The sequence below is a fragment of the Denticeps clupeoides genome, chromosome 8 (genome assembly GCF_900700375.1).
Source record: "Denticeps clupeoides chromosome 8, fDenClu1.1, whole genome shotgun sequence".
Classification (NCBI taxonomy): Eukaryota; Metazoa; Chordata; class Actinopteri; order Clupeiformes; family Denticipitidae; genus Denticeps; species Denticeps clupeoides.
The window spans coordinates 12273103-12297352 of NC_041714.1; the positions used below are offsets into that span (position 1 = coordinate 12273103).

At 40.1% G+C, this 24250-nt stretch overlaps 1 protein-coding gene across 1 annotated transcript in view; it reads left to right on the forward strand.

Annotated features, from left to right (window-relative positions):
* The window catches only part of slc24a3 (solute carrier family 24 member 3), a 67804-nt gene that overhangs the window by 13829 nt on the left and 29725 nt on the right, over window positions 1–24250 (forward strand). The gene's annotated exons all lie outside the window — the stretch shown is intronic.

Below are 24250 nucleotides of genomic sequence, written 5' to 3' on the forward strand. Positions count from 1 at the left end.
GCTGACCACAGTCTTTCTGGATATAACATTGCTGAACCTTGACCTGACCAATTTCAGCAACCCCAGATCATAGCACTGCCCCCACAGGCTTGTACGGTAAGAACTAGGCATGATAGCTGCATCACTTCATGCACCTCTTCTTACCCTGATGTGCCCATTATTCTGAAACAGGGTAAATCTGGAGTCATCGGACCACATGACCACATGCTCCAGAGTAGGGATGGGCGATAATAAGATCAATGATTATGATAAAATTCAGCTTGAGCTCAGTGATCAGCTTTGGGCATTTTTCACAATCACAATTACTTTTAAATGGAGACGTGCAGTTTCTGAGGCTCTGGAATACAAGAGGAATGCACGCAGTACCATGTGACATGTTGTTCACTGTGTAAAGCCAGCAAAGAGCAAAAAGGTTGAAAATGGAGGTGAGGATAGCAGTAAAAGTCATGGAGATTACTTGCAGTTACATGAAGTCATTGTAGCAAATGAAGTTGCTGGCAGTCGGTGCTTTCAAAGACAGGCAATACACCAAACTTTTTTCATCACTTAAAAATGTACTATCCAAGCGAATGGTTCACCTGTTTATTTTGGTTGGCCTTTGTTATTTTGTTTTATATTGTTGATGCTACATGGAGTGCAGAATTATTAGGCAAGTTGTATTTTTCAGGAATAATTTTATTATTGAACAACAACCATGTTCTCAATGAACCCAAAAAACTCATTAATATCAAAGCTGAATGTTTTTGGAAGTAGTTTTTAGTTTGTTTTTATTTTTAGCTATTTTAGGGGGATATCTGTGTGTGCAGGTGACTATTACTGTGCATAATTATTAGGCAACTTAACAAAAAACAAATATATACCCATTTCAATTATTTATTTTTACCAGTGAAACCAATATAACATCTCCACATTAACAAACATACATTTCTGACATTCAAAAACAAAACAAAAACAAATCAGCGACCAATATAGCCACCTTTCTTTGCAAGGACACTCAAAAGCCTGCCATCCATGGATTCTGTCAGTGTTTTGATCTGTTCACCATCAACAGCAGCAACCACAGCCTCCCAGACACTGTTCAGAGAGGTGTACTGTTTTCCCTCCTTGTAAATCTCACATTTGATGATTGACCACAGGTTCTCAATGGGGTTCAGACCAGGTGAACAAGGAGGCCATGTCATTAGTTTTTCTTCTTTTATACCCTTTCTTGCCAGCCACGCTGTGGAGTACTTGGACGCGTGTGATGGAGCATTGTCCTGCATGAAAATCATGTTTTTCTTGAAGGATTCTTCCTATACCACTGCTTGAAGAAAGTGTCTTCCAGAAACTGGCAGTAGGACTGGGAGTTGAGCTTGACTCCATCCTCAACCCGAAAAGGCCCCACAAGCTCATCTTTGATGATACCAGCCCAAACCAGTACTCCACCTCCACCTTGCTGGCGTCTGAGTTGGACTGGAGCTCTCTGCCCTTTACCAATCCAGCCACGGGCCCATCCATCTGGCCCATCAAGACTCACTCTCATTTCATCAGTCCATAAAACCTTAGAAAAATCAGTCTTGAGATATTTCTTGGCCCAGTCTTGACATTTCAGCTTGTGTGTCTTGTTCAGTGGTGGTCATCTTTCAGCCTTTCTTACCTTGGCCATGTCTCTGAGTATTGCACACCTTGTGCTTTTGGGGACTCCAGTGATGTTGCAGCTCTGAAATATGGCCAAACTGGTGGCAAGTGGCATCTTGGCAGCTGCACGCTTGACTTTTTGTCAGTTCATGGGCAGTTATTTTGCGCCTTGGTTTTTCCACACGCTTCTTGCGACCCTGTTGACTATTTTGAATGAAACGCTTGATTGTTCGATGATCACGCTTCAGAAGCTTTGCAATTTTAAGAGTGCTGCATCCCTCTGCAAGATATCTCACAATTTTTGACTTTTCTGAGCCTGTCAAGTCCTTCTTTTGACCCATTTTGCCAAAGGAAAGGAAGTTGCCTAATAATTATGCACACCTGATATAGGGTGTTGATGTCATTAGACCACACCCCTTAGGAGATGCACATCACCTAATATGCTTAATTGGTAGTAGGCTTTCGAGCCTATACAGCTTGGAGTAAGACAACATGCATGAAGAGGATGATGTGGACAAAATACTCATTTGCCTAATAATTCTGCACTCCCTGTATATTGTTTTTGCTTTGTTACGGTAGCTTCTTAACTCATGTGCCCAATCCAGTCAAGGAAACAAATTCCACCAGACTCAATGATCGATATAAATAAACAGTATTTATTTTTGTACTATTCTCAATCAAAGCATAGAACATGGGTTTCTTCACAAGATGAAATAAGTATTTCCTACTAAGGCTCTGGAAAACAGAAAACTCCGCCAATAAACCGCAACCACAGAAAATACATTTTTATTCACCTGCCTGCATTTGGCAAAATGCTCTTCTGTCTTAAAGTGGCAGTGCACTAATAATGTACACATTACACTGTGTATACTATATTAAATCTCTATATTTTTATGGAGAAACAATAATTATTTGCAATTACCATTTATAACAATTCCACTGGCTTCTATTAACTTAAACATTACACATTTTGGCTCCTACATATGTTAATAAACTGCTTATTATCTCTGTTGTCTCAGTCTGGCAATATCAGACAAAATTGCTATTAAAAATCGAATTGGTCAATATGAGAAAGTATATTGTGATAATTTTTTTCCATGTCTCCCAGCTTTATGCTCCTTAGCAAATTTTATAGATTAGCCTCACTGATCAGTGGTTTTCTTAAGGCTACACAGGAACTCTCTTGAGTTCCCTTTGCATTTGCCTGTGGAAATGCTTGTACTGTCACTGATTAACTGATGAAATGAAGTATTGTGGTTGGTTCCTCACCAACCTTTCAGTTTGTGGTTATGCAGTTTATGTTTATTATTAGGCAGTTTAATTGTGGTAGTTTCAGTGGTCTTCTTAGATGTTTTCTTTGATTAATGCATGCTATATGCACACATATTTTCCATGACCACAGGATGTGACTTTTGACATGGTTGTTTAAGAAATAAGAAGCTACTCAATGCATCAGTTAAACCACATGTTGCCCTCTGAAATATAATCATCTATGCAGTAAACTGCACCTAAAAGATTCAGTTTAATACAGAGTAGGGAGACAGACTTTTTTCTGACTTCATAAGACCAACTGCTGAGCTGATGACATAATATTTATGAGTACAGTGAGAAGTCCCTGTTTGTGAATGTCAGAGGCTCAGAGACAGAGACTGCTTACTGTAGTGTTTTTAAGTAGCACTGTAGTTGCGAAATCAACTGTACCGCAAAGTTCTGGCCACCCACACAAAGTGAAAAAAGGGCCAATTAAGATTAAATCTTAGAACAAGGATAAGTGCTGTAGCTACACAAAGACCACCCCCATAGTGGGGGGAGTTATTGATTACCTGTTCTGTCCCACAATCAAGGCGGGACCCAACTTTTGGAAGTGCTGCATTGTGCTGAAGTTACTCACAGATGGGAAAAGACTTTTCAGCCAATTGCCAGTTGCGTTTAATTATTTCTGAACAATTTTACTTTCCAGAAAGATGCTGAGAATATGTGAGAGATTGGGGTGTAATGAAAAAGAGTTTATTGAGTGGAAGTGTGAAAATAAAACACTTGTGATACATACAAGGGGCAGTGGTGGCCTAGCGCTTAAGGAAGCGGCCCCGTAATCAGAAGGTTGCCGGTTTGAATCCCGATCCGCCAAGGTGCCACTGAGGTGCCACTGAGCAAAGCACCGTCCCCACACACTGCTCCCCGGGCGCCTGTCATGGCTGCCCACTGTTCACTCAGGGTGATGGGTTAAATGAAGTGAAGTGATTGTCAAATGTGATACACTGTGTGCTGTGCTGCTGTGTATCACATGTGACAATCACTTCACTTTCTTTACATACATGTGTTAAGTTTGTTTTGAGATGGGCTCTGGCAGCTGTGATTATGGAAAGAGAGTGAGTGAGTGAGTGATCATTATTAAACTATTATTATTTGTATACCTGTAATAAATGTGAGTAATTGTTCATTATTAATTTAATAATTGCATTATTATGTTAGTTTGTATATAATTATATAATAATAATCACATCGTATAGTGATATCACATCTGCACACACTGAATAAACTATAAATAATTTGACTGGACTACATGACAGACTAGGAACAGACAGAAATAAAGAAATAATGTCTACCAGAGTGGATTTTTAACCCCAAATCAGAATCAGAATCAGAATCGTATTTATTGGCCAAGTAAGTGCAAGTACATACAAGGAATTTGATTCCGGTAGATGGGTGGTAGTAGCCTAGTGGGTAACACACTCGCCTATGAACCAGACGACCCGGGTTCGAATCCCCTTCACTACCATTGTGTCCCTGAGCAAGACACTTAACCCTAAGTTGCTCCAGGGAGACTGTCCCTGTAACTACTGATTGTAAGTCGCTCTGGATAAGGGCGCCTGATAAATGCTGTAAATGTAAATGAAATGTAAATGTAGATGGTGTCTCTCAAGTACAATGTAGGAAAAAACAACAACAACAATGTGCAAGGATTTGGTGTTATTGTCCAAGTTGTGGATTTGTTTGTGATTTATAAATAACTATATCTACTTTTTATGAATAAATAGGCCAAAAAAAACTAAATCTTATATACAAGTGAACATAAAGTGCATTGTGCAATGATGGAGGTGATTTACAGTATCAGCTGTGGCGAGGGGGAAGAAATACTGTCATAACAAAACATTCAATCAGAAAGGTTAATATGGCTGGAAATGATAGAAATCTAAACTAAAAGAGACTCCCCACTCTAGTCTTATGTTAAGTTAAGTTCTGTAAAGCATAAGACCACTGTACACTGTGTTTGTACAGTAAAGGCCGCTGCCTGCTGCCCGGTGTGCCGTGGCTCTGTATGTTGTTGTTTTTTCCATGGCTAGATTTGTACAAGCTATTCTAACTGCAGTCCTGGTGTTTTAGGAGGCTGTGTTGCTTGCCAAGCACGCTCTTGATCTTGCTGTTTACAAAAAAAGAAAGAAAGAAAAGAAAAAGCCAGATGCCCACTTTTCCCCCAGCCTGGCGCCTTGGCACGGTTGCAGGGTTTCCTTGGTCTGGTCTGGGGTATGTCTGTTTGTGTGTGGCAATGTGTGTGTTTGTGTGAGTGTGTGTGTGTGTGTGTGTGTGTGTATGGATTGTTACTATGTACCCTTAAGGACTAGCTGGATGGGCACTGCTCATGGGCTCTTTACTCAACTGCTTATGCTTTTATTTTTCAAGAGAGAGAGGCAGAGAGAGAAAGAGCGAGATTGTTATATTTAGAAAGAAATACTTAATGGCTTCTTTCCGCTTAATTACGCCCTCCCTCTTCAAATGCCGTAATTATTTTAATTGGGATTATTCTTGCTTTTCTGCACAACTGAACTATTCTGACAGTGGCCAAGCTATCTCCCCTCACCACACTGAACACTTCCCTGTTTTTCCCTGTCCAGCCGCAAAAGGAAGGGTCAGATACCAATCATGCAGCAGGGATTAGCCCGATTGCAAATGCTAATGTGCCAGAAAATCATTTCATCCATCAGGTCATATCATTTCTGCTTTGGTGTTTGGAAGGAGAAAGTAATTAACACGACTGGCTTTGAGTCATCTTGGTCATGTTAATAACATTTGACCTTTGACAACTCAATGGAAGATAAATGGTCTCTGCAGGAACATCTTTTAAATAATTTTTAGCTGATTGCCACTACTGCAAAGATTGCTATTATCTGTATTCTACAGTATACAAATTAAAATGTAATAAGATCAAGATCAAGTCTGACACTTCACCCTTCTTTATACCTTCAAGCACAGTGTACTTGTGTATTCTTAATTTCAGACAATGCTTTTGATTCTAAATGTGTATGTGAGTTTTAAACACTTTTGGCTTCCCATATACAATTCCATTCATACAAGCTAATAAAAAAAACAGGTGTCTGGGGTCATTTTGGGCTAAAAGGTCAAACATTACCAATTTGCAATGTTGCATGTATATATTACACCATATATAATGTCCACAAATATTTAGGATTTTATGTTATTATGTGTTCTTAGTTCTTATATGCACGTTTAGTGTGACGCCCCTGGGAGTCCTGATCCATGGACCACGGCTGCGACAGTGGATTCCAGTGGATTCTGTTACGTACTTTATGTCTGTTTTCGCCTGCGGGTTTGTTTTTGTTGGTTTCCTTTGTTTTGGCCCTCGTGCCGTTTTCCTTTGCATTATTATTATTAATTAATCATTGTTCCCAGTATGTCCCGTTTCAGCACTTCATTCCCCCTTCAGCCCGCGGACGTGACATTTAGTGTATATTACATACACTTTTTAAATGATCCACTGTTACTGATCCACATTTTTATGCAAAAAAAAATCATTATTGTGTAGAGAATTTATGCAAACAATAAGTTATTGTGTTCCTTTTGAAATTATTATTGTCTTTTCAAAAGTCATAGAAACGCTCATTGTTTTTTCTGATAATGCCTTTCACTGAACAGATTTGCGTGCAATGTGTGTGTACATGTGTGTGAGGATGCATCAAGCTGTACTGTTCCCAAAGACTTGTTTGTCAGTGTCATGTGGCATGTGACCTTTGAGGATTGTGCGGCTTTCCAACACGATGGAAACTGGCTTTCTCTGAGGAACTGAAATGATGCTGGAGAGAGAGAATCTCTGGGGAGAAGCACCAGCCCTCCCCCTCCCTTTTTCTGTCGTCATGCTGTTATCCTCCAGTGAGGGTGCACTTCTGCTTTCTAAATTTATGTGTAATGCTTGTCCTGAGCTCATCCCACATTGCACGCAATCATCTCCCTAATGTTTAAGCTTCTGTCTCTGAGCACACATCTGCACTGTTGTATATGTGTGTGTGTGTTATGGCACCTTTAGGACGCACCTAATTGGTTCCCAAACCCAAATCTTTTATTATTTGTTTAGCATTTAAGTGGAAGAAGAATGCTGCAAGTTTATATATATAAACCCTTCAGGGTTTATCTGAAGGACAAATGTGACTTAACTAGGGTATGCAAGACATGATGGAGGGAATCATTCATCTATAATCAAGACATGTTAGATAGAGACATTAATCACAGATGTTTCTAACAGTACAGTCGGACTATCAGCGGGGCAGTCAAACACAATTTGGGCTTGAGGGTTGTGAAATTGGACCATGGACTCAGGAACACGGACACACAAAAATGCTTAAATTAAGAAGAATACATAAAGTAACAAGCCAGTCTAAAATCATGTCTGATGTCCTCTGAACATTTGTCAAAATGTGTACAAATGCACCTGCAGGATCTTTCGTGATAAAAAGTTTAGGCTTTATTTAGAAATGTCTATAGTTTTTTCATGAAAAAATAACAACATATAGAAAATATGACAAAATCATTCAGAAATGGCCCTTGCCAAAGTTAGAAGTAATGATGTAGTCAAACCCTGTCTAGCCGATGCATCAGATATTCTGCTACTCTGGAGCTACTCTTCTTTAATCAGTGCATTCCATTGGACGGCCATCTGATCAGTTTGATATATTATTGGACAAGCATTTGTTGTCTGTGAAAACAACTAAAATACCTCAAAGTGTATATGGGCTCATTTTGCTGCCGAAATGCCATCATGTGACCAACTGAAACCACTGAGAATAGTGCTGTTTTATTCTCACTGGAACAAGTTACCTATGTTTTTGTTATTAACTCAAAAATTGGACTGTGCAATTTTCACTACTGTTGAAACCAGATACACTTATCATAGACTTCATAAAAAAAAATCTAAAAATCTGAGTAAACTTTTCATTTTAAGGACAATAAATAATTTTCTATTGTTTTGCGATTGTTGAGCATCAGAGTCAAGTGAGGGAGAACTTTTTTCTGATGTACCACGTTCTTTCGCGTGCCTGATTTTTGTTGATTGTCGTCACCTCTTCTCATAAATGTTCCTGCGTGTTTCTAGTCAATGTGTGCACATTGTCTGTGTCACCTGCTTCAAGACATGTTTCCTGTATGTATCATGTCTTGTCTATCAAATCCCTGTCTGTCTCCCTGGATTTCTGCACTTGCTTCCTTCCTGCCTGCGCTGCCGTGACAGAATGCGCACACCATCCCATCACATCAGCATTCCCACCCAGGCCTTGTCATGTGATCACACTCACGTGACCCGGAGAACACAGAAGTGAGTGACGCACCGGGTATATATCTCTGATGGGCGCCAGCTGTCATAGGGTTTGGTTCACCAGAACTTCGACTCAGCTCCTTCAACCACCCGTAAGCCCGTTCCCTGTCTTATCACTCTCCTTCTTGTCTCCTTTTTCCTCTTCTGTCTTTTCCCGTTCCTGTTTTGGTTTTGTGAGCATCAACATTCGTGGGGGTCGCAGCTACGGCAGAGCAAACCGGAGATTTACTCACCTCTTGCCGTCGTCTGCAATTGGGTTTCCCATCTCCTCCTACACACACTCTTTCTATTCTGTCTTATCGCGCTGTGACAGGCCTGGCTATAGCCCTTGTTTTTTAAGTTACGTCCCGGGGTCGCGTGCTGTCCTGGTGGTGCTCCGGAGCTGTGCTCAGGAGCTGTTCCGGCTCCTGACGCTCACATCTCGGCTTCCAGTTTGGTCGAGGACCTATGCACTGTCTACAGAGTGGAAGACAGGTCTGTCCAGCGGGGTCCTGCTTCGGATCATATTAGAGGAGCGTCTGGAGTCCAGACTATTGAATTGAATCATATAATGCAAACGTGGAGGATATTGCTGTGCAGAACATAATCGGAAATTGTCTCATGGGAACCGGGCTTTGCCTGATGGGCCAGCAGTTATTTGAGTGACACCTCCGTTCCCTGGATGTGTCACAAAATAGATGGCTGCATGAGAAAAGAATCCATTATGTGGATATATTGACATCAGCCAGGAAGTTAAAACTTGGGTGCAAAAGGGTCTTCCAAATGGACAATGACCCCAAGCATACCTCCAAAATAGTTTGACAACAAAGCCAAGGTATCGGAGTGGCCATCACAAAGCCATGATTTCAATCCCATATGTAATTTATGGCTGCAACTATAAAAGCAAGTGTGGTCAAACTTGACCCAGTTACACCAGTTCTGTCAAGACGAGTGGGCCAAGATTGCAGCAAACTGTTGTAGAACATTTGGCCCAACAGTTTTGGGGCAACTCTACCAAATTTGAAGAAAGTGTAAGTACATTGTGGATTGGTCTATCTTTCTCTTTCTTGACATTTAACAAATGCGAAAAAAAACCCATATTTATTATAAAACATATTGAGCTAAAACAGAAAAAGATTAGATTTAACAAAAAATTAACATTGCTCTGCTTTGTAGATTGATTAAACCTGCTAACCCTGTTTTTCAGATGGCTGAAAGCTCTTTCTCTGTGTGGTATAACTGGGATCCTGTGGTGTTTCAGAATCAGGGTCTTAGTGATGGAGATCTCATTTTCTCTTGATCAGCTGACTGCTGCGACTTCTCTCCAGTGTTTCTCCCAGTGAAGAGGCCACTGTGTTACTCCTGAGATACTCCACTGTAAAGACAGCGGTTTTCCCCATATTCACATTATTGTGGGGCATGGGGGTGCAGTGGATTTCTTGAAAACATGACATTTACGTTACATTAACCCATTAGTCCCTGTGAGTCATTAAAAAAATTTTTATTAATGTGTCTGCATTCTGTTTGTTTTTCTGTGTGTAATCTGGCCAGTGACAAGGATGCAATATTCATCCCAGCCATAGACAATCCATACGCAAAGCTGAAAACAAACAGTGATGGACTTTCAGGGGTGATTCAGATAACGTATCTCTGTACATTATTTTCAAGTCGCTTCTGAGTCGCTCAGAATTGGTGTGTCTGCACTTCGCTTGCGCCTGGATGTGCTTTTTTTCAGGCACACAGAGAGTGGAAATCAGGCGCGACCCGATGAGATGATTTAAACACACAAGTTACTGGTGCCCTCTATATGCCAACCAGGGGCAGTGGTGGCCTAGCAGGTAAGGAAGCAGACTTGCCACCATAGGGTTGCGGGTTCAAATCCCGAAACGTCATGGTGCCACTGAGGTCCCTTGAGCTAGGTACCATCTTCCCATACTGGCTGCCCACTTCTCACTAATGACAAAAACAATTACCCTATGCAAAATTCCCACAAATGAAATAATCTGGATTAATTTGTGTGGCTCCTATTTCCCCCTTGACCCAAACCTGTGGATCTGTGGTAAAACATAAAAATCTGCAAATAAATTGTGTGCATTTAGTCAGAAATTGAACGTTTGGATTCAGAACTACACAATCCTGCCTGATTGTCCCATTGTGTTAATTATTGCTGCAGTAATTAAAAAAGTGCAATGCATTTATTTTTTTTTGGTTGGCTATTTCTGGGAACCTTTGATTTATCCTGAAATAATACTTTGATTTATTTACTGATTGTATGTCGCTCTGGATAAGGGCGTCTGATAAATGCTGTAAATGTAAATGTAAATTTATCCTGCGAGCTGTTGTTTACTCTGTGGTCAAGTTACTTTTGTTAGTTAAGCTTTGCAAAAAAAAAAAATAAAATGGACAGCTTAGCAATATCTTTTTATTGCGTTTCCCCTCGTAATTATCTTAACAACATTTTGGGGATTTTCCATGTTTACAAGTACTTTGTTGTTTATCCTACACTAACATAAACAAACACACACACTTTTCCTCGATTACCGCTCATAACATTAACAATTCTGTCCCTTTGGAGATCTCTGTTATGATTTTATGAAAGCATGTGCTATACCCCGCAGACTGTGTGTGTATTTGTGGTGTTTGCGTGTATGGGACCATGTCTCTTCCCAATCCCAAAATCTTTCCTTTGTATTCACATTCAAGGTCAAACAGATCTCTTGAACCCTAACAGCAGCCACGGTTTTTCTTTTGAAGCTCTTGGAATGCAGTGTGAGCTCCCTCTCAGAGCCCCCACTCCGGCTAACACTTCAGCCTCCGAAGGGCAGGGAAGAAAGGCCAGTGTTTGTCAGGACAGTGTTTGAACTGTGACAAAACAGTTTCTGCAGCCAACAGTGAAATCAGCTGAGTCTGGAATCCGACGCATTTTGGAAAACATTCCCCGGCCTCTGAGCGGGTATATCAAAAAACGAATAAAACACAAACTCATCCCATTATCTGACATAGCCTGGAAAGGAATGAAGAGGTTCATGATGGTTGTTAAGTGAGAGAGAAGCAGAGGGAAAGGCAGTGGGAAAGTCATGTTTACTCTCCAGCTCTCCTTGACTAACCAGGTTTTCTCACTGCTGCCTGTCCCTTTGAAGCCATGTTTCCTGAGAAAGACCTTCTCAGGGCATGATTATGACGCTTCTAAATGCTGGATCCTTGGACAAGATGTTCTACTCAAAAAAAGTGCTGTAACTGCTGGTTTTGTGCACTTTGAGTGGATTTTTCAATGCTGAATGCAGGGAAACTTCTTCATGCTTCTACACCCCAACTCCGTAAATAGCGAGGGAACAAGGAAGATGGAAGTGCAGTTTGACTTTTTTTTTGTCATGAAAGTCATCCAGCTGGTGTGATCTCTTAGTTCTTAGGGCACCATTTTTGACCTGGTACCTTTTTTAAAATGGCAGGTTTTTGTGATGTAAAAACTTTGAATTTTTACTTTTAATTTGCCACCTTAATAGGAAATCAAATAAATGCAAAAAAGAACAAAGCTTACAATAAGCTTATTGCATAAGTGTGCTCTCCCTTAAAGTAATTCTTCATATTTTTTGTTACCTTATCCACACAGTCTTCCCATTGAGATTTGTTTTTCAAATCTCAATGTCAATTTGGATAAAATAATCAGATAAATGAACATAATTTTATTTAACAGACACATGAACAACTGGAGTGTGCCAGACCATTCCCAAGAGCCAAGAAACTTATTACCTTATCACTTTTGTTCCTTTATGTGAAGTACTGCAGGTCTTGGTCCTCTGCACACTTTAATGCATTACTATTATTCAACCTGACGTGGGATGTTGTCCACAGCCCGAGGCCCAATCTCTCTCTTTTCCTCTCCTTCCTGCTCACTCTCTCCCAGCTCTGTCACGTTGAGTTTTGGGAGGATGAGACCTTTCCCAAAATAAAATCAGCCCATGGGAGAAAAGTCAGAAGGAATCACATGTGCTCTCAGGTGTGTTTGCATTACAGACAGCAGGATGTGAGTGTTCTGGCTCACAAGAGCCCCGGGGTGTGTATGGGCACACAGTTGCTGGTACGGTGCCATCGGCACATGAAGGAAAGTTCACGTGTGACTTTTGACAAGTGGATTGTTCCTCATCAGCTCAGAGGGTGACCTCGCTTTGTTGCATTTGTTTTTGTTGTTAGGTGAATTGGTGAGTGTAAATTGGCTATATATGTGAGTGAATGATGTGAGCAAACTGTGGGTACATTCCCTGCACCTGATGACCCGGGACAGGTTCTGGCACCAACATATCAGTTGTGGTTTGAGCAGATATTTAAAAAAAAAAATGGAATTATGTTGATTATTAGGTGTGTTGAAATTAATAATTGATGCATCATGATGTAGACGTGGATGATTCTGCATCATCGCAGTGCAGAACATGATGTGGCTTGGAGATTTTGTGTTGGCGTCATAAAAATTTTTGTTATAAAGTAGTTCTTGTACTGACTGTTGCTGCCTGACCTGTGTACAGCGCCATTCCAGAAATTTGTTGAACTTTGACCACTGCATTTCGTGCATTTTAAACCAATAGAATCAAAGTGGGAATGGACAAAAAAGCTGATCTTATCAGACTCTGGGAGACACCCAGAGTTTGACTTGCTCCATTGTGCAGAAATACTGTCTGCGTTCAGTCCACACTCACCTGATGCCACAGACATTTTAACCAGCCGTTTTTTTGGGGTTTTTTTGCCATTTGTTGTGTCTGGTGAGTGCTGAACAGCAACAGTTTTTCTGACCATTAGAGCAAATCAAAGCGTTGACCTGGTTGAACAAGATACAGAACAGTTGTATTTGAAAACATCATGTGAAGTAATGTAGAAAATATATGGGATGCATCACAATGCATTGATAATCAAGGCATTGATAGGGAACATCTGCCATGTTCTTAAAGGCTAAAAGAACAATTTTGCCATGGTGCATGGTTTGTGGTTGCTGATAAAGAACAGTGAGGCTAGTTTTCAGTGGATGCTGCTTGCCAGTACCTTGTAGTTACAATCATCATACCAGGCTGTTAAGGAATGCAGTATGGACTACAGAATATGTCATTCAGTGGTTGAAGATCCCACTAGTTGGGGACTATTGAATATGTTTGAACATGTACTAGCCAGAATTTTCCAGAAAGAAATGATGATCATGACATCATTGGGATGTCTCTGTGCCCACAGCCAGGAGGAGTGCTGGCCACAATAACAGGCGAGAATACATGTTATACTGAAGCCTGGCGAATTGTAGAGTGGCTAGGGAAGGTTGCAGTGCTCATAAACAGGCAGAGAAGCAGCACCCAGAACAGCGCCTGAGAGAGACACAGCATGTGGAACAGTGTGTAAAGTCCCTTAGTCCGTCGTCCCAGCTCCTCTCAGCAAAATTGTGTGTATACATGTGTGTGTGTATGCCTCAGGGTGAAATCTGTCACTCAGGTCCTCCTCACCAACATGTCACCAACCAGAGGGGGGAAATGTCACTTCTAATCTCATCAGTGCCAGACTCATATCGCACCAGTCGTCAAACGCTGTCTCTCTTGCTCTGTCTTCTACACACACACACACACACACACACACACACACACACACACACACACACACACACACACAGGGTGTGTTCAGCTGTTTGCTGCTCTGGCAAAACACTGCATAGCCACTGCATGCTGTCTAGTTGTTGTTGAGGTGAAAACAGTAACATGCCCAGGCCGTCTTCAGCTGTGCGTTTGACTCGCATTAAACTGAGTCCGAGAATACAGCACAACTGTCAATTATTATAGGCCTCTCAGCAGATTGAAATGTATAAACATGTTTAAATTAGCAATGAAATAAAATATTAACCAAAAATATTGTGTTGTGTCACCTTGAGAATACAAAGTGATGCTTTGTAAATGACCTTCAGATTTGGAAATGGGTATGGGTATTGATTAGAGTAACTTGACACATTGTGCCTCTTAGTTTTCCTTAATCTTATTTCCAATGTGTATCCATTTTTGGACAATGCAGTGAAACCAATATGAATAAACTCATTAAATATGTATTATTTTTTCGTCAGTGTGACTACTCTGATTCTCCCGTCAGCCCGCCACTCTTCTAGTTTAGCTTCTTGAATGATTTGTCTTGATTATAAATGCGTATTCTTTTTCTGTCCACTGTCAGTGTACCCTTATTTGTGTATCTGTGGGAATTGTAATATATAGCAGGCACTTTTGTTTTTGCTTTTGTCCCTCATTCCATATTCTGTGTTAAACTGGCCAAATTCATTGCAGCATAAGTCTTGAAATTATAGCCGGAGAGACTGCTTGTAGTTATCAGTCATTTTGTTGGTGTTTAATCATTTCATAAGGGTGTTATGATAAAGAAAGTTTTAAAATGCGGGTTAGCGATGTGGCCTCACATCTCTAAAGATGTTAGTTTGAATCCCGGCTTGGACCTTCTGTGTGCAGCATTTGCAACCTGTCCTTGTGTTGGCGTGGGTCATAATAATATCACAAGCAGACTTTAACAGATATTTTAACAGATTTTTTCAGCCCTCAAAATCAAACAATTCACCAAATCACATACAAACCTGCCAGATCAATATTTAACTGCTATTGATACCTAATATATTATATTTTTGACAAGGAATCCCATTTTCCCTGTCTTATCTGCCCTCCTTGTTCTTTGTTGTTTATTACCTTGGTGAAGGGACATGAATGCAAACTCTGCTGTATACATTTTGGGATCATGTCTGCTACCAAACCAAACATGCAGATACATAATAAGCATTTTTATTAGAAACTTAAAAACATGTTTGAATCTCTAAAAAACATATATTGATATCTCATCCCATTTAGTTAAACCTAAAGTTTGCAGAAAATATCTGCAAAAGAAAGAAACTGCTTGCATTCTTGTTGTTGTATTTTGAATGGCAGTATCTATTTGCCTGTGGAAGCAGGGAATTTCTGTATCTGTGTGTTTCTGTGTGTGTATATGCATGTGTGTAGGGTGGGGGTGGTTGTGACGTAAATGTCACATTATTCAGTGGAGTAACAACAAAACTCCCTACACGCGATGTGTCACTCCTCATCTTTGTCTGTGTTTGTGAGACAAAGACAGGGAGAGCACACAGGAGAGAGACTACATGGGGGTTGGGATACTTGTGTTGTGTTTAGCTAAATTTGTGCACATGAATGTCACGTGTATTAAAAAAATGGGAGTGAGATGGTGCTCTGGTATCATCAGATTGTCTTTGGGGGAGGTTGGGTGGGTACACAGACACACGGGTGTGGGTGAGAGTCACATGATGGCAAATACCACCACTTCATTGAATAGGTGACTGGAAATGTGACTTGTCCTGTAAAGTCATTAGTCATAGACACATAGAGGAGACGAAGGCTATATTGTATATCCAGAGTACTGTGAGGCTCATGCAAGAAGATTGTCTTCTGGTATTAAATAAAAAAAGACATATATTCTTTTGATTCCCCGTAGGGAGCTCTGAGTCAGAGATGAAGGATAATTGCAATCTAATAAACTCAAAAAACCAAGTGAATGCAAATGTTGATGTGAAGATGTACACATACATGGGTCCATGATGTGGAGAAACAGAACATACACACTTGAGGGTGTGCAGCCTCTCCAGCTGCTTCAATTCTAAAGCTCTCTTCATTAGCAGAATGCATGTCAGCTTTGTTTTCAGCACTGTGTTCATGTGAAAACCTTGGTTTTAATACCATGGTTTCATGGACATAAAATATCTATCAGAAGTTTGGAGTGAAGACATGTTGACCAATTTAGCTCAATTTTTGTTTGCATCACAAATTAGGCAAATTTGTCTCACCAATGTACAATTGCTGTCACACTGGTTTGACATGGCGACAGAGGAGATCTGGAATGAAAGTGAAGTGAAGGGAAACACAACGAAATGTGTCCTCTGCTTTTGACCATGACAGGCGCGCAGGGAGAAGTGTGTGGGGACGGTGCTTTGCTCAGTGGCACCTCAATGGCACCATGGTGGTTCGATATTCGAACCTGCAACATTATGATTATGGATCTGTTTCCTTAACCACTAGGCCACCACTGTCTATGCTTATGAATGATAGCTTATTACATGGTATTTTTTGCATGGTGAACAGGATAGGGGAGGCATCAAGTAACAATGACCCAATGGTGAACAGACACGAACTGGGCAGCTTCATACAATCATACACAGGTGAAAAAAATCAGGTAACATAATAGCATAGGATGAACATGAAACTCTGGACCAAAGAGTAGCCCCTTTCTGATCCAGATCCTCACAATTGCAATTATGAATACTGTTACTTTATGTGTTACTGTGATTTTATGTGTTACTTTATATAAATATGCTTAGTATTCTTGTTCACCAAACTGTTTGTAAATGAGAGGACATTAAGAAAGAAGTATAAGGATTAGAGACTCAGTATCCACTTACCACAGAGCATCTTTCAAAATTGCCATGCCAGGAGAAGAGCTAATTGGGATTTCCCAGAATGATTTGCTTTTAAACAAGCGCAATAAATCAAAGTTAATGCAGACGACCATGCATGCTAGCTCTCATTAATGCAGTATTTTTTATGCTGGAATGAAAATTTTAAGTGACTGGTCATACTTGAACCATGCAGCAGCATCCAAGGGTAAGATGGATAGCCGAGGACAACCCCGTAGGGAAAGTCTCCTTCAGATAAATGAAATTCACCTTTAGGTCAATGAGAAATGCATTGAAATGAATGGCTTGCACATCAATATTTCTCACATGTTTGTGCAAAAAGCTTTTTGTTGTTGTTTAATGAGCTGCAGAATTAATGTTAAAATTGTACAATTTAAGGAAATCCCTACAGAGGCCTTTTGTTTGCACAGGTAACAGTCGGCTTCAGAATTATTTAAACACAGTTGCTAGAGCCTTGGAGGAAAGTCTAATTAAAGTCAGGCTGCTTTTGGGGAGCTGAGAATGGTTCTGAGTAAAAAAAAAAAGAAATGGTTTAATTACTACAGGAGAGGTGAGTCTAAAATGTTTTATAATTGTTGATGAGAAGAAAGAGGAGAGGAAGATGTTAAGCACCACTGTGGTGTCACAGACCATGATGCCATTGCTGGAATCTGCATTCATCAGTGCAAGTGACAGGGGGACATCTGCACCATTGGCCTGGCACTATTGGGCTGGGCCCTCCCATCCGTGATGGCGGGAACCTTCTGTCGACATGAGCAGAACTCTCCACCCTCCAAATTCCCACTTTGCTATTCTCTATGCTTTTTTTGGTCCAGTGTTCTCTCGTTTGAATAGAAATTCAACACTGTGATGCAGTGATACATGAGTGTAAGGATGAGGACAGGAAAATTAAATGAATCATCACATACATAATCAATCAGCAAATCAGACTTTAATCTCATGCAAAATAATAGTACAAGGTTTTTAACAATGCAAAATGCAAGTAAATTGCTAAAATGACTGGCTGATTAAACACTATGTTAATATATTGTAATTAAAAATAAATAAAATATGTTAAGTGTTCAATAATTGTGGATTAATAATAATAATAATAGCAACAAGAACAATAATAATGATGATACTAGTGATCAAGTAAAACAGATCCTGGAAAATAATTAAGAGGATGCTAAACTATTTAGCATTTTATTAGACAAAGCAAGAAAGCAGGAGTAATGTCATGTAATACACACACACACACACACACACACACACACACACATATATATATATATATATATGTCACTCTATATATCTCACGATCCATAAACAAACATTTGGGTCTGTCCGAGATCATATGGGCTGTGGAGCATCTCAACAGGGTTTAAGTGGGGGGTTGAGACATGGTGCATTGTAAAGGCCTTTATTAGTAGAGCAACTGTATATACCCACAGCTCCAGCCAAGGTGGCTACACACACATCCGTTGTCTGTGCCCTGACAGCAAGCATGAGAGTGGCTGAATTCTACAAATGTTATTAACCCTATGAGTAAGGCAAATACATTTATTTATATGACATTTATATTTCATACTGACAAAGGTGAAATATGAAGTTAATGATGAAATCAATGATTAAATAGTGCAGTTACTTTTATTTCTGAAATATGAGATTTTATGTGAGGTGCCCACAGGTGAAGTGCATTTTTTTTTCTTTAAATTGATCGTAGAAAAACGTAAGCGTATTGCTCATGTGTTTGAGCACATCATTATTTTAAAATAAATATGCATACAAAACATGCGCAATATGAATCATCATAGTCCATCTACATCATTATGTAGGGATTGTTTGTGGCTAGGGTAAAGTTTGCATTTTTGTCATAGGTCACACTTGTCACAGGAAGTATACAAAATGCAGCTGCATTTATTGTATTCATTTTATCGCATGAATCATTTACAGTTATTAATGTGTTAATCATGACAGCCCTAAAAAAATACAGAAAAAAACATGGCCTCTACTCATTAAAATTAGTAAAAATCTAATACAATAGAGCTTTCTCATTTTTCCACCTTTTTACCCCCTGCCCTTCGAGAGCTAGTTTATTTTTAGCAGCCCTGTTGGGTTTAGCGCTCCAGTGGTTCCAAGCTACACATGTGCCCAATCTTGTCTGTCATCTTTTTCTTTTATTATTTCATTTTTTTCCTCCATTGCTCTTGGGTATATTTCATTTTGCTGCACACAGTGGACAGATGAACTCAGCTCAATATGATGTCATTACTATCACTGTGATACTTGAGCCGCCTGATATTATGTAATAGGCCCATGCTGGGGAGAACAAGCTACAGTGACTTCATGAAATAAAAAAGCAAAAAATCTTTTAAGCCCATGCTGTACAAAGAGTTTTTTTTTTTTTTTTTTAAGTGACTTCAGGGACCGTTGCATATTTTTATGTTTTTTCATATCTGTTTTATACATTCATACATTAATCTGACTGTGTTATTTATGCCATGTGCTTAGAGAAGCTGCATTGTATGATATGAGTGTAAGACCCATGAAGCAATTAAAGATGTGATGCTTACGAATGTTGTTCTGCACTGTACCAATACTGGAAAGCAGGATTAGGTCTCTCCCTCTGGTGCCAACTTACGGTGGACACGCCTCATTTTAAAGGACTCTGGAGATTTTTATTACCCTTAGACAATCAGTGAGTCATCAGTAAAAATACACATAACCCTCCTCCCCAAAATTATTACCAATGAGAGAAAAGAAGGGGTTGTCACTCTTGTGAAAGTACAGCATCTGGCATCACAAACCCTGGCATTGAGGAGGCCAGCGTGCGTTTTGATAGCACGTAATTATTGCATGAGCCGTGGTTGCACTGTACAGCGCATGATAATCTCTGTGTCCCTCAGCGGCTGCTGGCTGAATGGAGATGGCAGCCTTGTAGCTACAAGTTTGACTGTAGATACATGATTTCAAATGAGCACAGTGTTTAATTATTAACACACTCTGAATAATGCAGAGTGTCCTGTGAGGACACGTTCTTTTGGCTCCTGCGGCAGTGAGGGCTTCTGGGATGGTGCCATAAGTCAGTTTGGGATGTTATGTCTGAATGTAGCCTGCGGTCCATTTTAGTTGGTATTTTGATTTAAAACCAGGCATGTAAGGCACTTACTGTACTAACTAAATGACAGACCGACAATGCAGATCATTGGTTCCAGCCTAGGTAGATACATGGAGAGAGGCATAGAGTGCAAATGTCAAGACAAAGTGCTAGGTTTACACTAAAAATGTAATATATTACATTTGACAAATTACTTCAGTGTGTTTTGTGTGTTTTGATCAAGCTGTCCTGAAAGAAGCAGCTCATGGTTAATGCTGTCAGAGTGTTTTAGGATTTGTCTTCATTAACGAGACAAAGCGTCAGATTTTGTGATTGCATTCGCGAGCAGGAAAGAACATTTCATCTGGAGATTGATGCACTGCGTTGGAAGCACGCCTTGATTTATGACAAACCTGGCGGCTGCTGCTTTGTTATTTTCTTCCTGGTCCGAGTGGTAGGGGATCACTTTGCATTGTGCAGACACACAGAGCGCAAGGGGAGAGACTAATGATGATGTGTGCTATATTTAAACAGCAGAGATTGCAGATGGATAGGGTCTGTGGCTGCTCCAGGTCCCTGCAGAGAGCGTTTCTTTATTCCCGCGCCTTTTATCCTTCACAATACTTAAGAATGAATGAGGTGTGCCAGTTAGGCCTGGAACGGAGAGGCTGACCCCGGGTGGGGATGCACTCCTTCTGAAGGCACTCCCTTAAGTGGGCAAAATTTTGAGAGCTCCTGGCCTTTCTGTGGAGTTTTTTTGTAGTAAGCATCACTGCTAATTAACATTTATCATTATACAATATATTTAGCCATATTTTTTTAATCTTTGCTGGTCAAGACCACATTATTTTATTCAGAGAGACTTATAATCAGACTTACAAACCCCTGGAGAAACTCAGGGATTCAATGGTAGCATGCGGATGTTCCACTACCACCCTTTATAAATACATATGGACATGTACATATGGATTTCTGCATATGTCTGGAAGATTTGGAATGTCTGTTTTTGTAAAAATTCAGAACACCAGAATTCTGTCCTTTGCTTTAATTATTACCTTACATTCTATTTTAAAAGGCTTTTTGACGTTCACATTGGACATACTTTAGATTAAGAAAGCAAACCCTATATCATTTAGTAATTGTTTGATTAAATTGCTTATAATTTGTAATTACACGTGCCTAGTCCATGAATGGTAGTATTTATCCTTTGGGCCTTGACAGAATAAAACATTTTAGTTTTAATAAGAAATTTGTCATGAAATTGGGGCAAATATGGAGTGAAAAGTGACATATAATCTGTATGTTTATTACAGTATAAGCAGTACAGTATATGCTAAATATGACAAATTTGCAGGTATAAATTATATAAGCAGGAGTATAAACCCCAAGATTCAACTTCCTCAACATGAAGAAGCAGGGAAGAAGTGTGGTTGTATATTTTCATTATTGTTCCATTTATACTACATCTTTGTGTGTGTTATTAGTTCAAGGCTTTTTTTTAGGTGGGCAGGGGGGGCATCAAACTGAGAGGAGAAAATGTTTTTTCTCTCCTCCACATCTTTGTTCAGCCTCTTCTCTCACTTCCATTACTCTCAGAGGTACCAACCGCTTTTAAAGTTAATAGAACACCTTTGCAGAGTGAGTGAGGCTGATGCGAGAATAATGTTGCAGGAACAGGAGAGGCTTGGCTTGTCTGCTCCTGGGATCCAATCGTGCATCTGTGTTCTTATCTGTTCGTGCATTCATTACTCTGCCAGACTCTGAACGCATCGATTCAGATGAGAAGAACATCTCCACTGTACACTGGAGCACCGACTCATAGCTTCCTCGCTGACGCCCCTCTTTTCCCTCTTCTTTCTGCAGCTGTATTTTTTGTAGGGCAGGCAGGCATGTAACAAAACCACTTTCTTTATGGGCATTCCACCTCAAGAAATGTGTTTGTAATTAAGCACAGGCCTGTACACATAACTTTAAATCCCACAACTTCGAGTGGACTCAGTGCTACAGTAACAACCATAACGACATGCAGACATCCCACAGACTTCCTGTTAGCCCACAGTCTAGAGTTAGGCTGATAATGGATTTTTTATTATTGGCCATCATTGCTGCATAAATTATGTGGATTATTTATAATCAGATAAGAGCTACCTTGGCAAAGCATGTGATCAAGACTGAAGAAAATGTTTAGAAAGAAATATACACAAACACACACACAATGGATGAAACATTATGTGAACAAATTTGGAATTTCTTAGGTTTCTGCATTAAAATATGATCATATAATGTGCCCAAAATAACACTGAAAAATCGGATCTTTTGAATTAATAACTGTTTGCATTCTGTGTCCGTGGATCAGACATGCACATTGTTCAGGAGGAATCTTATTGCATTATGTCTGTCATTTTATTTGGACATGTGCATGGCTCTCATGTGCATGGCTCTCCAGACACTTACATGATCCTGCAGACCTTTTTATTCATGGGAAATTACACTTTTTCATCTTTTTCATATTACCCGCAATGATTGCCAGCTAGTCAGGACCTGATGTAGCAAAACAGGTTAAAATCATGTTTCCACCATACTTCATGGTTGGGATGATATTAGATGTAGTGCTGCATGTTGTTCAATGTTTTGTGTACTGTAGCAAACGAACCCTTGAGCATACAACAGGCACAGGACGCAGAAGCTTGGGGAAGTGCAGGGGGGCCTTACCTTGGCGTATGAAGGGCACAAGGGAGAAAGCGGAAGAGTAGGCAGAAGGCGTGGTTCAGCAACATTGTTAGAGGATGGATCAGAGGGTGAGGCCGAAGAGTAAACCAGGGAAGGGCTGTCGGTCGGAAACATCGGTTTCAGAAACAAGGCAGGCAAGGGTAATCCGGAACAATAGTCAGGGAATGTGGCAGTCGATGTGAGGCTTGGTCAGAGAGATAAACGGCTTGCAACAGCGGAATACACACGATGAGCTTTATACTGTACACAGCGCACACCCCGGCCCCTTCCGCTTCTGGGTCAGCAGCCCCGTGGGCGGCCGCATGCTCTTCAGGCCCGATGGTGCAACAGCGGCTGTAAATGTTGTTCATGGTTGTTTAAAGTTGAGTGATCGTCATTGTGATACACTACAGCACAACACATTGCACACAGCGATAAGTGTCCTCTGCATTTAACCCATCACCCACAGTGAGCAGTGGGAAGCTTTGCAAAGTGCTAATTTTTGCCATTATCTTTGACTTAGAAGATAGAGACAGATCGCATGTCCTAACAAATTAATGCAGAAAATTATGACATTTTAAAGGGTTCACAATCCTTTTCTTGCCAAGTGTGGAAAAGTGGTTCAGATAGGCAGTGATTGAGAGATGATGAGGTATTTTTTAATAAAATGCCCTGCACACACTGACAGTAAATATAATGGAAATAAGATTTTACAAAAAATAATTTTACTTATTTAAATTTAATTTAATTATTTGCTTCAATTAACATTTGTAAATTATTATGTATGTCTGTAGTGTCCACTGATGATTCACCAGAATATGGGCTTTTGTGTATGAATGTCAATGTAATATAAAGTTATTGTTAAATAACTGTTAATATATGATTATTTACTATTAAACACAGTAGCAAGAAAAATACATGAACAATAGTTTTCTGCATTAATTTGTCATACTGAATTTCCACTGTTTCATATGATATTTCAGTGTTTAAAAATATATCTGAGTAAAATGTAGTATCTGTTTCTGATCACAGTGAGGCATTTGACAGCTCCCTGTATTTGCGGCTTTTGAATCAGCTTAGTCAGCTGAATAGTGAATTAATAATTTATCTTTGCTCATTTCTGATTCTGCTTTATGCCCCTCTACCCTTATTGTATATGATCTGCTGTTTCTTTGTGTATTTCAGTCATGACATTCATGTTGTAGTGCATTAGTGGTAATCTGGGTTTTGGGATCTCTTACACATCTGGGTTCTTCCTCATCTGGACCCAGCTGGTGTCAGAAGATTCCTTAAATGACCAGGGAAAGTGTTCAAAGTCATGTTGATTTTATTAAGTAATGCACTTTTCTATACAAAAATCATTTAACAGAAACATTTTGCATCTTTCAGCCCTGTTTTCTTGTTCTTTCTTGCCATGTCTGTTGGCACTCTGATTAAATGCCAGTATTACCATGTGCCCTTTCAAGAGCCCCTGTGCCCAGCTGGGCGTTTCAGTATGGTAGGAGCGGATGCTCTGGCGTTGCTGCTCTCCAGTGTGGGACTGACCCAGTCTCCCAGCACATGATTTATGATTCACACATGTGCCGGCACCCAGCATGGCTCGTCGTTGGGGTGCACTTGATTCCTTTATAAACCTGGCCAAGGGGAGCGCCTTCGAGTTGTCGTCGCTGTCGTTGTTCCTTCACCATTGACTGACTGAACCGTTTATCTGGGGAGATCAGTGCGGAAAATGTTACATCAATCCCAGGGCTCTGTGCTGCCGGCTCTAATTTAGACGGAGGGTTCAGTCCAC